The sequence below is a fragment of the Schistocerca nitens genome, chromosome 12 (genome assembly GCF_023898315.1).
Source record: "Schistocerca nitens isolate TAMUIC-IGC-003100 chromosome 12, iqSchNite1.1, whole genome shotgun sequence".
NCBI lineage: Eukaryota > Metazoa > Arthropoda > Insecta > Orthoptera > Acrididae > Schistocerca > Schistocerca nitens.
The window spans coordinates 101,678,525-101,691,986 of record NC_064625.1 but is presented as its reverse complement, the minus strand read 5'-3'; positions in this window follow the sequence as shown (position 1 = coordinate 101,691,986).

The following is a 13,462-nucleotide window of genomic DNA, read 5'->3' as shown; positions in this document are numbered from 1 at the left end:
ATTTACTTGAGGAGAATATTATGGAAATGGAAGAGGATGTAGATGAAGATGAAATGGGAGATATGATACTGCGTGAAAAGTATGACAGAGCACTGAAAGATCTGAGTCGAAACAAGGCCCCCCGAGTAGAGAACATTCCATTAGAACTACTGACAGCCTTGGGAGAGCCAGTCCTGACAAAACTCTACCATCTGGTGAGCAAGATGTATGAGACAGGCGAAATACCCTCAGACTTCAAGAAGAATATAATAATTCCGATCCCAAAGAAAGAAGGTGTTGAAAGATGTGAAAATTACCGAACTATCAGTTTAATAAGTCACGCCTGCAAAATACTAACGCGAATAATTTACAGACGAATGGAAAAACTAGTAGAAGCCGCCCTATGGGAAGATCAGTTTGGATTCCGTAGAAATATGGGAACACGTGAGGCAATACTGACCCTACGCCTCATCTTAGAAGCTAGATTAAGAAAAGGCAAACCTACGTTTCTAGCGTTTATAGACTTAGAGAAAGCTTTTGACAATGTTGACTGGAATACTCTCTTTCAAATTCTGAAGGTGGCAGGGGTAAAATACAGGGAGCGAAAGGCTATTTACAATTTGTATAGAAACTAAATTGCAGTTATAAGAGTTGAGGGGCATGAAAGGGAAGCAGTGGTTGGGAAGGGAGTGAGACAGGGTTGTAGCCTCTCCCCGATGTTATTCAATCTGTATATTGAGCAAGCAGTGAAGGAAAGAAAAGAAAAATTTGGAGTAGGTATTAAAATCCATGGAGAAGAAATAAAAACATTGAGGTTCGCCGATGACATTGTAATTCTGTCACAGACAGCAAAGGACTTGGAAGAGCAGTTGACGGAATGGATAGTGTCTTGAAAAGAAGATATAAGATGAACATCAACAAAAGCAAAACAAGGATAATAGAATGTAGTCGAATTAAGTCGGATGATGCTGAGGGTATTAGATCAGGAAATGAGACACTTAAAGTACTAAAGGAATTTTGCTATTTGGGGAGCAACATAACTGATGATGGTCGAAGTAGAGAGGATATAAAATGTAGAGTGGCAATGGCAAGGAAAGCATTTCTGAAGAAGAGAAATTTGTTAACATCGAGTATAGATTTAAATGTCAGGAAGTCGTTTCTGAAAGTATTTGTATGGAGTGTAGCCATGTATGGAAGTGAAACATGGACGATAAATAGTTTAGACAAGGAGAGAATAGAATGTTTCGAAATGTGGTGCTACAGAAGAATGCTGTAGATTAGATGGGTAGATCACATAACTAATGAGGAGGTGTTGAATAGGATTGGGGAGAAGAGAAGTTTGTGGCACAACTTGACTAGAAGGAGGGATCGGTTGGTAGGACATGTTCTGAGGCATCAAGGGATCACCAATTTAGTATTGGAGGGCAGCGTAGAGGGTAAAAATCGTAGAGGGGGACCAAGAGATGAATACACCAAGCAGATTCAGAAGGATGTAGGTTGCAGTAGGTACTGGGAGATGAAGAAACTTTCACAGGATAGAGTAGCATGGAGAGCTGCATCGAACCAGTCTCAGGACTGAAGACCACAACAACAACAACAATTAATTCTCACCAAATTGAAGGTTAGCACATCCATCTACTGATCCCTTCGGTTCCAGCCCATACATTGATACTGAAGCTTCACCACCATGACTGCTCGAGGATTTACATCTCTCCTCACGTGCGTATTGTCGTAATTTACTGTGACATCTCTTGTGAATCCTGCCTCATCTGTACATAAATGCAGGCTGCGGACTACGGATCCTCACCGGTCCATTTCTCAACGGGCACTGATTTTCAGACGTATTATTACGGGTACTTTTCTTCTGGTTTTCATCAATACTATCCTTACTAGGAAGATGTACCAATTTATTTTAAACATCTTGTACAGCTAAAAAGTATTTGTGATACTAGTTTCGATTGTTTTACGGGTCATTTGTCAGTTCAACGCAGCACTCAGATTTCTTTCAAGTTCAATCCAGTCAGTGATCCAGAAAAGATATACAAACACATATACCAAACAGATATACATTACAGTTATGAGAAAAGCTATAGGTCTGAGAAGTTAGGAAATTACATGAAGTTTACAGGCGTCTGTTTCAACATAAATGACTATAATTCTGGTTCTACACGCTGTGACAAAAACAACGGATGATTTCGTTGAGGTGTTTATATCAAGTTTACAACAGGACCTACAACTCTCATTTATCACCCAGCAGCAGTCACAGTTCTTTATAACTACTATAGAATAACTCAAAGTAAATATATGTCCTGTAGTATGAAATTTTCACTCTACAGCGGAGTGTGCGCTGATATGATACTTCCTGGCGGATTAAAACTGTGTGCCGGACCGAGACTCGAACTCGGGACCTTTGCCGTTCGCGGGCAAGCGCTCTACCAACTGAGCTACCCAAGCACGACTCACGCCCGGTACTCACAGCTTTACTTCTGCCAGTTCCTCGTCTCCTACCTTCCAATCTTTACAGAAGCTCTCCTGCGAACCTTGCAGAACTAGCACTCCTGAAAGAAACTATATTGCGGAGACATGGCTTAGCCACAGCCTGGGCGATGTTTATAGAATGAAATTTTCACTCTACAGCGGAGTGTGCACTGACATGAAACTTCCTGGCAGATTAAAACTGTGTGCCTGACCGAGACTCGAACTCGGGACCTTTGCCTTTCACGGGCAAGTGCTCTACCAACTGAGCTACCGAAGCACGACTCACGCCCGGTACTCACAGCTTTCCTTCTGCCAGTACCTCGTCTCCTACGTTCCAAACTTTACAGAAGCTCTCCTGCGACCCTTTCAGAACTAGCACTCCTGAAAGAAAGGATATTGCGGAGACATGGCTTAACCACAGCCTGGGGGATGTTTATAGAATGAAATTTTCACTCTACAGCGGAGTGTGCGCTGATATGATACTTCCTGGCAGATTAAAACTGTGTGCCGGACCGAGACTCGAACTCTGGACCTTTGCCGTTGGCGGGAAAGTGCTCTACCAACTGAGCTACCGAAGCACGACTCACGCCCCGTCCTCGCAGCTTTACTTCTGCCAGTACCTCGTCTCCTACCTTCCAAACTTTACAGAAGCTCTCCTGCGAACCTCGCAGAACTAGCACTCCTGCAAGAAATGATATTGCGGAGACATGGCTTAACCACAGCCTGGGGGATGTTTATAGAATGAAATTTTCACTCTACAGCGGAGTGTGCGCTGATATGATACTTCCTGGCAGATTAAAACTGTGTGCCGGACCGAGACTCGAACTCGGGACCTTTGCCGTTCGCGGGAAAGTGCTCTACCGACTGAGCTACCCAAGCACGACTCACGCCCCGTCCTCAAAGCTTTACTTCTGCCACTACCTCGTCTCCTACCTTCCAAATTTTACAGAAGCTCTCCTGCGAACCTTGCAGAACTAGCATTCCTGAAAGAAAGGATATTGCGGAGACATAGCTTAACCACAGCCTGGGGGATGTTTATAGAATGAAATTTTCACTCTACAGCGGAGTGTGCGCTGATATGATACTTCCTGGCAGATTAAAACTGTGTGCCGGACCGAGACTCGAACTCGGGACCTTTGCCGTTCGCGGGAAAGTGCTCTACCGACTGAGCTACCCAAGCACGACTCACGCCCCGTCCTCAAAGCTTTACTTCTGCCACTACCTCGTCTCCTACCTTCCAAATTTTACAGAAGCTCTCCTGCGAACCTTGCAGAACTAGCATTCCTGAAAGAAAGGATATTGCGGAGACATAGCTTAACCACAGCCTGGGGGATGTTTATAGAATGAAATTTTCACTCTACAGCGGAGTGTGCGCTGATATGATACTTGCTGGCAGATTAAAACTGTGTGCCGGACCGAGACTCGAACTCGGGACCTTTGCCGTTCGCGGGAAAATGCTCTACCGACTGAGCTACCCAAGCACGACTCACGCCCGGTACCCACAGCTTTACTTCTGCCAGTACCTCATCTCCTACCTTTCAAACTTTACGGAAGCTCTCCTGCGAACCTTGCAGAACTAGCACTCCTGAAAGAAAGGATATTGCAGAGACATGGATTAGCCACAGGAGACGAGGTAGTGGCAGAAGTAAAGCTGTGAGGACGGGGCGTGAGTCGTGCTTGGGTAGCTCAGTCGGTAGAGCACTTTCCCGCAAACGGCAAAGGTCCCGAGTTCGAGTCTCGGTCCGGCACACAGTTTTAATTTGCCAGGAAGTATCATATCAGCGCACACTCCGCTGTAGAGTGAAAATTTCATACTATATACATCCCCCAGGCTGTGGCTAAGCCATGTCTCCGCAATATCCTTTCTTTCAGGAGTGCTAGTTCTGCAAGGGTCGCAGGAGAGCTTCTGTAAAGTTTGGAAGGTAGGAGACGAGGTACTGGCAGAAGTAAAGCTGTGAGGACGGAGCGTGAGTCGTGCTTGGGTAGCTCAGTCGGTAAATGTCTTGTAGTTTTTGATTTCGCAGAGAGTTACTCCTTCACAATTCAGGATGAAGTACAGAGCTTTCACAGGAATAAATCACAGGTTACATTTGTAGCTTTCTACAGAGACGCAAATACTTATGAAATACACCATGTGTTGTATGTGAAATATTTGACGGCCATCAAGCATGAGATAGTGTGTGTGCATTCTTTCCAGAAGGATTTCACGAATTTCTTAATGTGTCACTTTCCAAATCCAAAGCACGTTTATTACTTCCCAGATACATGTGTTGGTCAGTATAAAAATAAAGAGAATTTCATGAAACTGCCCTACATTCAGAAAGATTTTGAACGGCACATTTGCTACAGGACGTGGCAAAGAACTCTGTGATGGTGTTGCAGGGACTGTAAAATGGTAAGTCACACTCTCCAGCCTCAAGTGACCTCATGAGAACCATATTTTGACACCACGACAGTTGTTGCATAGATCTAAAGAAGATATTCCTTCATGTTCCTTCACTTAAATATCGGCTTCCTATCATTATTAAGACATTTCCAAGATGAAGCAACTTTTCTAGTACGTAAGAACTATTTGAGGTACCCGTAAGCATCATTGTGTAATATCTGTTAAAGGTATAACAAAATCAAAGATTTTTCCTGCTTCTTTAGTAAGCAGACAAGAGTGATTGCTTTGGTGAATGAAATACTGCTAACAGACAAACATGGATTTGTTGCCTGCACGAACTGTGATCAAAAATAACTGGAGTTTTTGTTTTTCTTGAAGAATCTTTGTTTATTCAACATCAACTGTGTCCTCTTTAAAGCAATCCCCCTCAGATATGATATACTTGTCCCACCTCTTTTTCCAGTCTTGGCCACGGTAGCCGTGCGGTCAGGGGCGCCGTGTCACGGTTCGCGCGGCTGCCCCCGTCGGAGGTTCGAGTCCTCCCTCGGGCATGGATGTTCGAGTTGTCCTCAGAGTAAGTTGGGCAACGGCCTTGTCACATCGGTTCCCCGTCAGATCACCGAAATTAAGCGCTGTCGGGCGTGGCTGGCACTTGGATGGGTGATCGTCCGGGCCAGCATGCGCTGTTGCCATTTTTCGGGATGCACTCACCATCGTGATGCCAATTGAGGAGCTACTGTACCGAATAGTATCGGCTCTGCTCACAGAAAACCATCACAACGACCGGGAGAGCGGTGTGCTGACCACACGCCCCCCCCATCCACATCCTCATCTGAGGATGACACGGCGGTCGGATGGTCCCGATGGGCCACTTGTGGCCGGAAGGCGGAGTGCTTAGCGTAAGTTAAGTTATATTAAGTAGTGTGTAAGCTCAGGGGCCGATGACCTCAGTAGTTTGGTCCCGTAAGACCTTAACACAAATTTCCAAATTTTTTTTCCAGTCTTAGAAGCACTTCTGGAACTCATTTTTCGTTATGGTGTTCAGCTCCTTCGGCGATTCTGTTTTTTATCCGATCAATGATGGCAAAACGACGTCTTTTAATGGTACTCTTCAGCGTCAGGAATATAAAGAAGTCATAGGGGGCATTTCCAGCGAACACGGAAGCTGAGGCAACGTAATTTCTTTTTTTTTTAAAATCACAAACAAGCGTTGAGGTGTGAGAGGGAGTATTATCGTGATCCAATTTCCACGAGCGGTTTTGCCAAGGTTCTGGCCGTTGGCCCTCGAACTGCTTCACGCAAACGGCTCGTAACTTGCAGGTAATATTCCTTATTGACCGTACGACCATAAGACAGGAACTTCGCCGCTATACGTTTCATGCTCAAAAATGCGAAACAATTGCTTGGCATGAGCAAATGGATATGCCGACACCATCAGAAACCTCTCTGATGGTGATTCGGAGATTTTCCTGAAAATTTTATTTCCTTCTCCCACACTGTCGTCACTAATTGAAGAGCTAGGACGTCCAGAGCAGTCGTCTTCAGCGCCTTCTCGACCTTCTTTGAAACGTTTATACAACTTGTAAACTCTTCCATGACTCATAGCAGAATCGCCAAAAACCACAGTCAATGTGGCAAAATTTGATGCAAATTCTTTGATTCATCTTTTTCGAAAATAAAAGTTCGCCGAGAACTTGAGAGAACGTATAACCTATTCGACGTTCAACAATTGAATAAATACTCAAAACAGCTGAAAACATAAACATACATCACAACATGTGTACCAACAAGATAAAAAATCATAAATCCGATGTATAAAGCACGCGAATTAAAAAAATTCCTATCAGTTTTTGATCACACCTCGTATGTGTGACAGCCACCAATAGCTTCTTTCTTACCCTCCCCCTTATGCCATGGCTATCCTATTACATTCTAAGACCAATAAAATTTCAAAAATATGACATATTGACAGCGATCGTCTGCAATAAGAGGGCCACCATCCACCGCCGAAACCGGTCTTGCTAGGAGGAAGGCCGATGTAATAAGGTCGGAACGTTGGTTTTAAGTTTATAATTAAAGTATTTTGTCCAATGCCGTGGTACAACACCCAGAGGAATTTTAAACATCAGACGTTGGTGGGTTTCGATTGCAAACTTATGAAAAAACAGATGAAATGTAGCCACATAGACCATCTCCATCACTTGTATTTTCTGCCAAACCATACATGTGTAATCAGAAGATGACATTCTCACACGACTGGATACAGCGACACCACCTGGAAGGACATAGTCTCGCTGCATCACATCTGGTGGATATAACAACCTAAATTAAGGCTTGTGAGACGAGATTTAGCCACTTTTATTGCCTTTTCATTTAAACTACACTGTAAATGGTTCACAATACCACTAAATATAAAGCAGGGATGTAGAGGCATATCTCACTAGAGGTAAGATAGATATTGCCTACAGGAAAATTAAAGAGACCTTTGGAGAAAAGAGAACCATTTGTATGAATATCAAAAGCTCAGATGGAAAGCAGAAAGGTGGCAGGAGTATATAGAGGGTCTGTAGAAGGGTGATGCACTTGAGGACAATATTATGGAAATGGAAGAGGATGCAGGTGAAGATGAAATGGAAGATATGATAATGCGTGAAGAGTTTGACAGAGCACTGAAAGAACAACATTCCATTAGAACTATTGATAGCCTTGGAGCACTGAAAGAACAACATTCCATTAGAACTATTGATAGCCTTGGGAGAGCCACCCCTGACAGTCGAAATACCCTCAGACTTCAAGAAGAATATAACAATTCCAATCCCAAAGCAAGCAGGTGTTGACAGATGTGAAAATTACCGAACTATCAGTTTAATAAGCCACGGCTGCAAAATACTAACACGAATTCTTCACAGACGAATGGAAAAACTGGTAGAAGGCCACCTCGGGGAAGATCAGTTTGGATTCCGTAGAAACGATGGAACACGTGAGGGAATACTGACCCTACGACTTATCTTACAAAATAGATTAAGGAAAGGCAAACCTACATTTCCAGCATTTGTAGACTTAGAGAAAGCTTTTGACAATGTTGACTGGAATACAATTTGTACAGAAACCAGTTACAAGAGTAGAGGGGCATGAAAGAGAAGCAGTGGTTGGGAAGGGAGTGAGACAGGGTTGTAGCCTATCCCCGATGTTATTCAATCTGTATATTGAGCAAGGAGTAAAGGAAACAAAAGTTCGGAGTAGGAATTAAAATCCATGAAGAAGAAATAAAAACTTTGAGGTTCACTGATGACATTGCGATTCTGTCAGAGACAGCAAAGGACCTGGAAGAGCAGCTGAAAGGAATGGACAGTGTCTTGAAAGAAGGATATAAGATGAACATCAACAGGAGCAAAACGAGGGTAATAGAATGTAGTAGAATTAAATGGGGTGATGCTGAGGGTATTAGATTAGAAAATGAGACGCTTAAAGTAGCAAATGAGTTTTGCTACTTGGGGAGCAAAATAACTGATGTTGGTCGAAATAGAGAGGATAAAATGTTGACTGGCAACGGCAAGGAAAGCGTTTCTGAAGAAGAGAAATTTGTTAACATCGAGTATAGATTTAAGTGTCAGGAAGTCGTTTCTGAAAGTATTTGTATGGAGTGTGGCCATGTATGGAGGTGAAACGTGGACGATAAATAGTTTAGACAAGAAGGGAATAGAAGCTTTCGGAATGTGGTGCTACAGAAGAATTATGAAGATTAGATGGTTACATTACATAACTAATGAGGAGGTATTGAATAGAATTGAGGCGAAGAGAAATTTGTGGCACAACTTGACTGGAAGAAGAGATCGGTTGGTAGGACATATTCTGAGGCATCAAGGGATCACCAATTTAGTATTGGAGGGCAGCGTGGAGGGTAAAAATCGTAGAGGTAGACCAAGAGACGAATACACTAAGCAGTTTCAGATGAATGTAGGTTGCAGTACGTACTGGGAGATGAAGAAGCTTGCACAGGATAGAGTAGCATAGAGAGCTGCATCAAACCAGTCTCTGGACTGATGAAGACCACACCAACAACAATATAAACCATAATTTTTGGTACAACATTACCTACGAATTGCCTATCTTGATGATTTCTGTTTTATATCTATGTGCTACCCTCTGCATTTTTATAATATACTGATGCTGACAAAATAAATTTTTGAGCGTGATGCCTCTGGTATGTGCTCTGGCGTATCGACAACCGCCGGGAGCTAAGAAGCCGGTGAGACGACGTCAGCCAACAGCTGGCTGACAAGGACGACAGCCTAGGCAGGACACTATTCGCGCAGTACTAGGAGACCACTACGATAGCAGTGAAGTGGTGTGATCCATACCAAGTGCTTTCATGGGCCGTGTACACAGCAAAGGGCCCTGATTGTTTGCATGTCGCCCGTCGCTTGCGACACCACTGTAAATTCAAAGTTAAGTATTGTCTATCTTCTTTATTGTAATAAAAACTATTAATGTGATTTGCTTCATTGTTGTATAGCGTTCCGAGTACGCAGCATCCTTTAGGCACCCTGTCAGCAACGTGTGGGCAGGACCCCACAGCATGCCTTTTTGATATTTACCGTATTTATAGTCACATATGGTGAAAGGTGGCTACACTGAGCCACAGCGCCAGAGATCGCGCTAGAGAGTATTGTTCCGCCGCCTCCACTGGCAGTGATTATTGAGATGTCGTAGTGGGCAGTGCCTGTCGAGGACTCGTAGTAGTCAGTTCCTGTCGAGAGGTCGTGGTGGAGTGAGCTTGTCGAGATGTTGTAGTAAGGAGTGCTTGTTCCATGTTTTATGCAGTTGTTTGATGGATAGACAGCAGATGTTATTCGAATGGATATATTCTAGTGATCAGAGTGCTTTTCGTCAATATATGAAGGTAAAATATTCCGTAATGAGATTTTCACTCTGCAGCGGAGTGTGCGCTGATACGAAACTTCCTGGCAGATTAAAACTGTGTGCCCGACCGAGACTCGAACTCGGGACCTTTGCCTTTCGCGGGCAAGTGCTCTACCAACTGAGCTACCGAAGCACGACTCACGCCTGGTACTCACAGTTTTAATCTGCCAGGAAGTTTCGTATCAGCGCACACTCCGCTGCAGAGTGAAAATCTCATTCTGGAAACATCCCCCAGGCTGTGGCTAAGCCATGTCTCCGCAATATCCTTTCTTTCAGGAGTGCTAGTTCTGCAAGGTTTGCAGGAGAGCTTCTGTAAAGTTTGGAAGGTAGGAGACGAGGTACTGTTTTAAATAATGCGTCATTACAGGTTCAGTCAACAAAGCATCTGGCTTGTGTTCTTGGATTAGAGTATAATTCTGGTTTTCTTGAGTAATTATGGTATTTCTATTTTCTTTAATTAATTCAGTATAAATGATATTTAAAATTTCTTGTGTTATTGAAGAAGAACCGTGCCAGATGCATACGTTGAATCATACTTCCACACACAGAACAGTTATACTTGTGCTTTGGTTTCGTAGGTTTTATAGTTGCTGGGGACTTAATTAATTAATTGTGTTAATGAAAATTTTCATTTCAGTCTTTGTTGTTGTTCTATGCAGTCAGATAGCGTAATAATACTAGTCAGGGCCAACCGTTTACGAGACTGCGTAATCAGACAGACAGCTACAAAAAATTAAAATTATTTGCATTATATTATAATTAAGCCCCCATGCAATGGGAGTCCAGAAAGTGATTTTTCACTCTGCAGCGGAGTGTGCGCTGATTTGAAACTTCCTGGCAGATTAAAACTGTGCGCCTGACTGAGACTCGAACTCAAGACTTTTGCCTTTCGCGGGAAAGTGCTCTACCATCCGAGCTACCCAAGCAAGACCCCTCCACACAGCCTTACTTCTGGTAGTACCTCGCGTCCTACATTAACATATTGGAGTGATACACAATTTTTTTAAAAAGTTGAAGCTGGTTTGAGACATTAAAGCTCAAAAGGCAATTGATTGTGAAAATGATTGGAAGCCCCTCATGCTGCATGTGAAAGTAAAGATCTACTCATTAAATGATATAGATTTCATTGATGTATCTAGATTAGATCCAGAATTCATTTATGTTGAGACAGATGCAAGTAAATTTCACGCACTTTCCAAACTTTCCAGATCTGTAGCTTTCTTCACAATTGTGATATACATCTGTAATTCGACAGTTTTTCTTCTCTTATCTGGATATTTGAGTGCAAATAATTCGAAAGAAATCTGAGATGGTGGGGTTGAAAACGTTACATTCCTTCGTTGAACTGACATGGAAGTCACTGTTACGATAAATATGTTTTCCATTTAGTATGTACTCAGTGTCACGGTTTTCGTTCTACCTACAAAACTCGATTCGTTCTTTTTTTTATATAAATTTCATGACATTTCCTTTTGCGTTAAAATTTTACCGAGGCCCAGTGACGAATAAGAGACATGCAGATATACGAGCAGTACATACATACCTATGATTGTACAATGTCGACAACAAGTACATACACAACGATAAATCATAAAGTTTGCCTACTGTACGCTGAGAGGTATATTTTAAGACAAATACGTCATATGCTGTAGGTAATGTCGAAGAACGATTGCCTATCAAAGTTGCGGTGTCCAAAAAATACATATCGAACTTACAATCGTAAATCGATCATGTGATTCTGGTGGCGGGCGTTGTCATCAGTTATTTATGATCGTCATTTTTATCTGTTTCCCGTCGTTCCCTTAGTTGCTGTAAATTACATACCTCCGCGAATTATTTGTGAGTTCCTAGTGAATCCCAGACGATTTATGTGGTTAGTGAGAGGGATGTCTGGTATTCTTGACGTTTCTTCGGCGGATTCTCTCACATGGAAAAATCTAATTCCATGTCTATCCAGCGTAGAAAATTGTTCGACTTTTTGTCACCAATATGGAGTACTACTGGACGAGGAAAGAAGGGACTGTATAGAATGTGACGGTGCGAAGTGAGTAAAACTTCGTAAGAACAGTTTCGATGCTGAAATGCCGTTACAATTTCATTGCGGGCAGTGCGGAAAACGAACGAGTATCAGTAGGAAAACATGGTTCGACTCTTCCAAATCATTCACCCAGACAAGCGTAATGGAGTTTCACATGATGCCAACACCGACGACGAGTAAGGTAAGTCGTCTCCTTCGCAATTAAAAGTATTTTTGTAACGCTCTTCTTTTGTCGTTGCTGTAGCGACCATCGTAAACATACTCATAACGCCCACCACCAGTGTCACATGATCGATTTATGATCGCACGTTCGATATGTATCGTTTTGACCCCGTCACTTCGATAGGCAATCATTCTTGAAAATTACCATACAATTTTTAAAAAAATGAAAGCTGGTTTGAGATATTAAAGGCCAAAAAGCAACTGAATGTGAAAATGATTAGAATCCCGCCATGCTGCATGTCAAAGTAAAGCTCTACTCATTAAATATTATAAATTTCATTAATGTATCTAGATTAGGGCCAGAATTCATTTAGGTTGAGACAGATGCATGTAAATGTTACGCAATTTCCGAACTTTACAGACATGTAGCTTTCTTCACAATTGTGATAAACGTCTGTAAACTGGCAATTTTTCATCTCTTATCTGGATTATTGAATGCAAATAATTCGAAAGAAATCTGAGATGGTGGGGTTGAAAATGTTACATTCCTTCGTTGAACTGACATGGAAGTCACTGTTACGAAAAATATGTTTTCCATTTAGTAAGTACTCAGTGTCACGGTTTTCGTTCTACCTACAAAACCTGATTCGTTCTCTTTCTGATAAATTTCATGACATTTCCTTTTGCGTTAAAATTCTGCCGAGGCCCAGTGATGAATAAAAGACTTGCAAATATACAAGCAGTACATACATATCTATGATTCTGCAATGTCGACAACAAGTACATCCACAACGATAAATCATACAAATTGCCTACTGTATGCTGAGAGGTATATCACGTACTGCAGATAGAATCGGTTCGCGTGTTAAAACATGGCAAGGGGATTGGATGAATCGTCAGTCAGATGTCAACAGCTAATCACATTAATCATCTGTAAGTTAGTACTCTTTGTAAATGTAATTAGATGATATTTTGTGCTGTTTGGTAGCAAATTAAGCAAAGCCTTGTAAATTGTGACAGTTTCGGAAGTTAAGACACAAGTAGGGGACTGCAATGGTGAATGTAGACCTCGGGCTACGCTGAACATGTCGGGTTTTTGATGTTCACATTCGTTGGATTTGCTAGTTCAATTTACCCGATTCCAACCTAACTAATACCCAGTATAACAATAAAACGTTAAGAATTTCAACAAATTAAAAATTATTAGTTTTATGTTCAATAACTTCTCACTTCCGAATACCAGCCCCCAGTGAGACAACAACATAACGTGAAAAGACCAGATAGCTTCTAAATAATCCGCAAGAGGCGCTAGCACAGCTGCAAGCAAAAGTTGCCAACTTTCCTTCTGGCCACACTAATACATAGATTTAGCAGATATATCTCGTTATATATCTTTTTGCAATAATCGTTTCGTATTGCTCCCGATACATAAATATATCGGCACTTATCGAGTTTAACCCATGAAATCTTCGATTTTTTACCGATTATCGTCAATT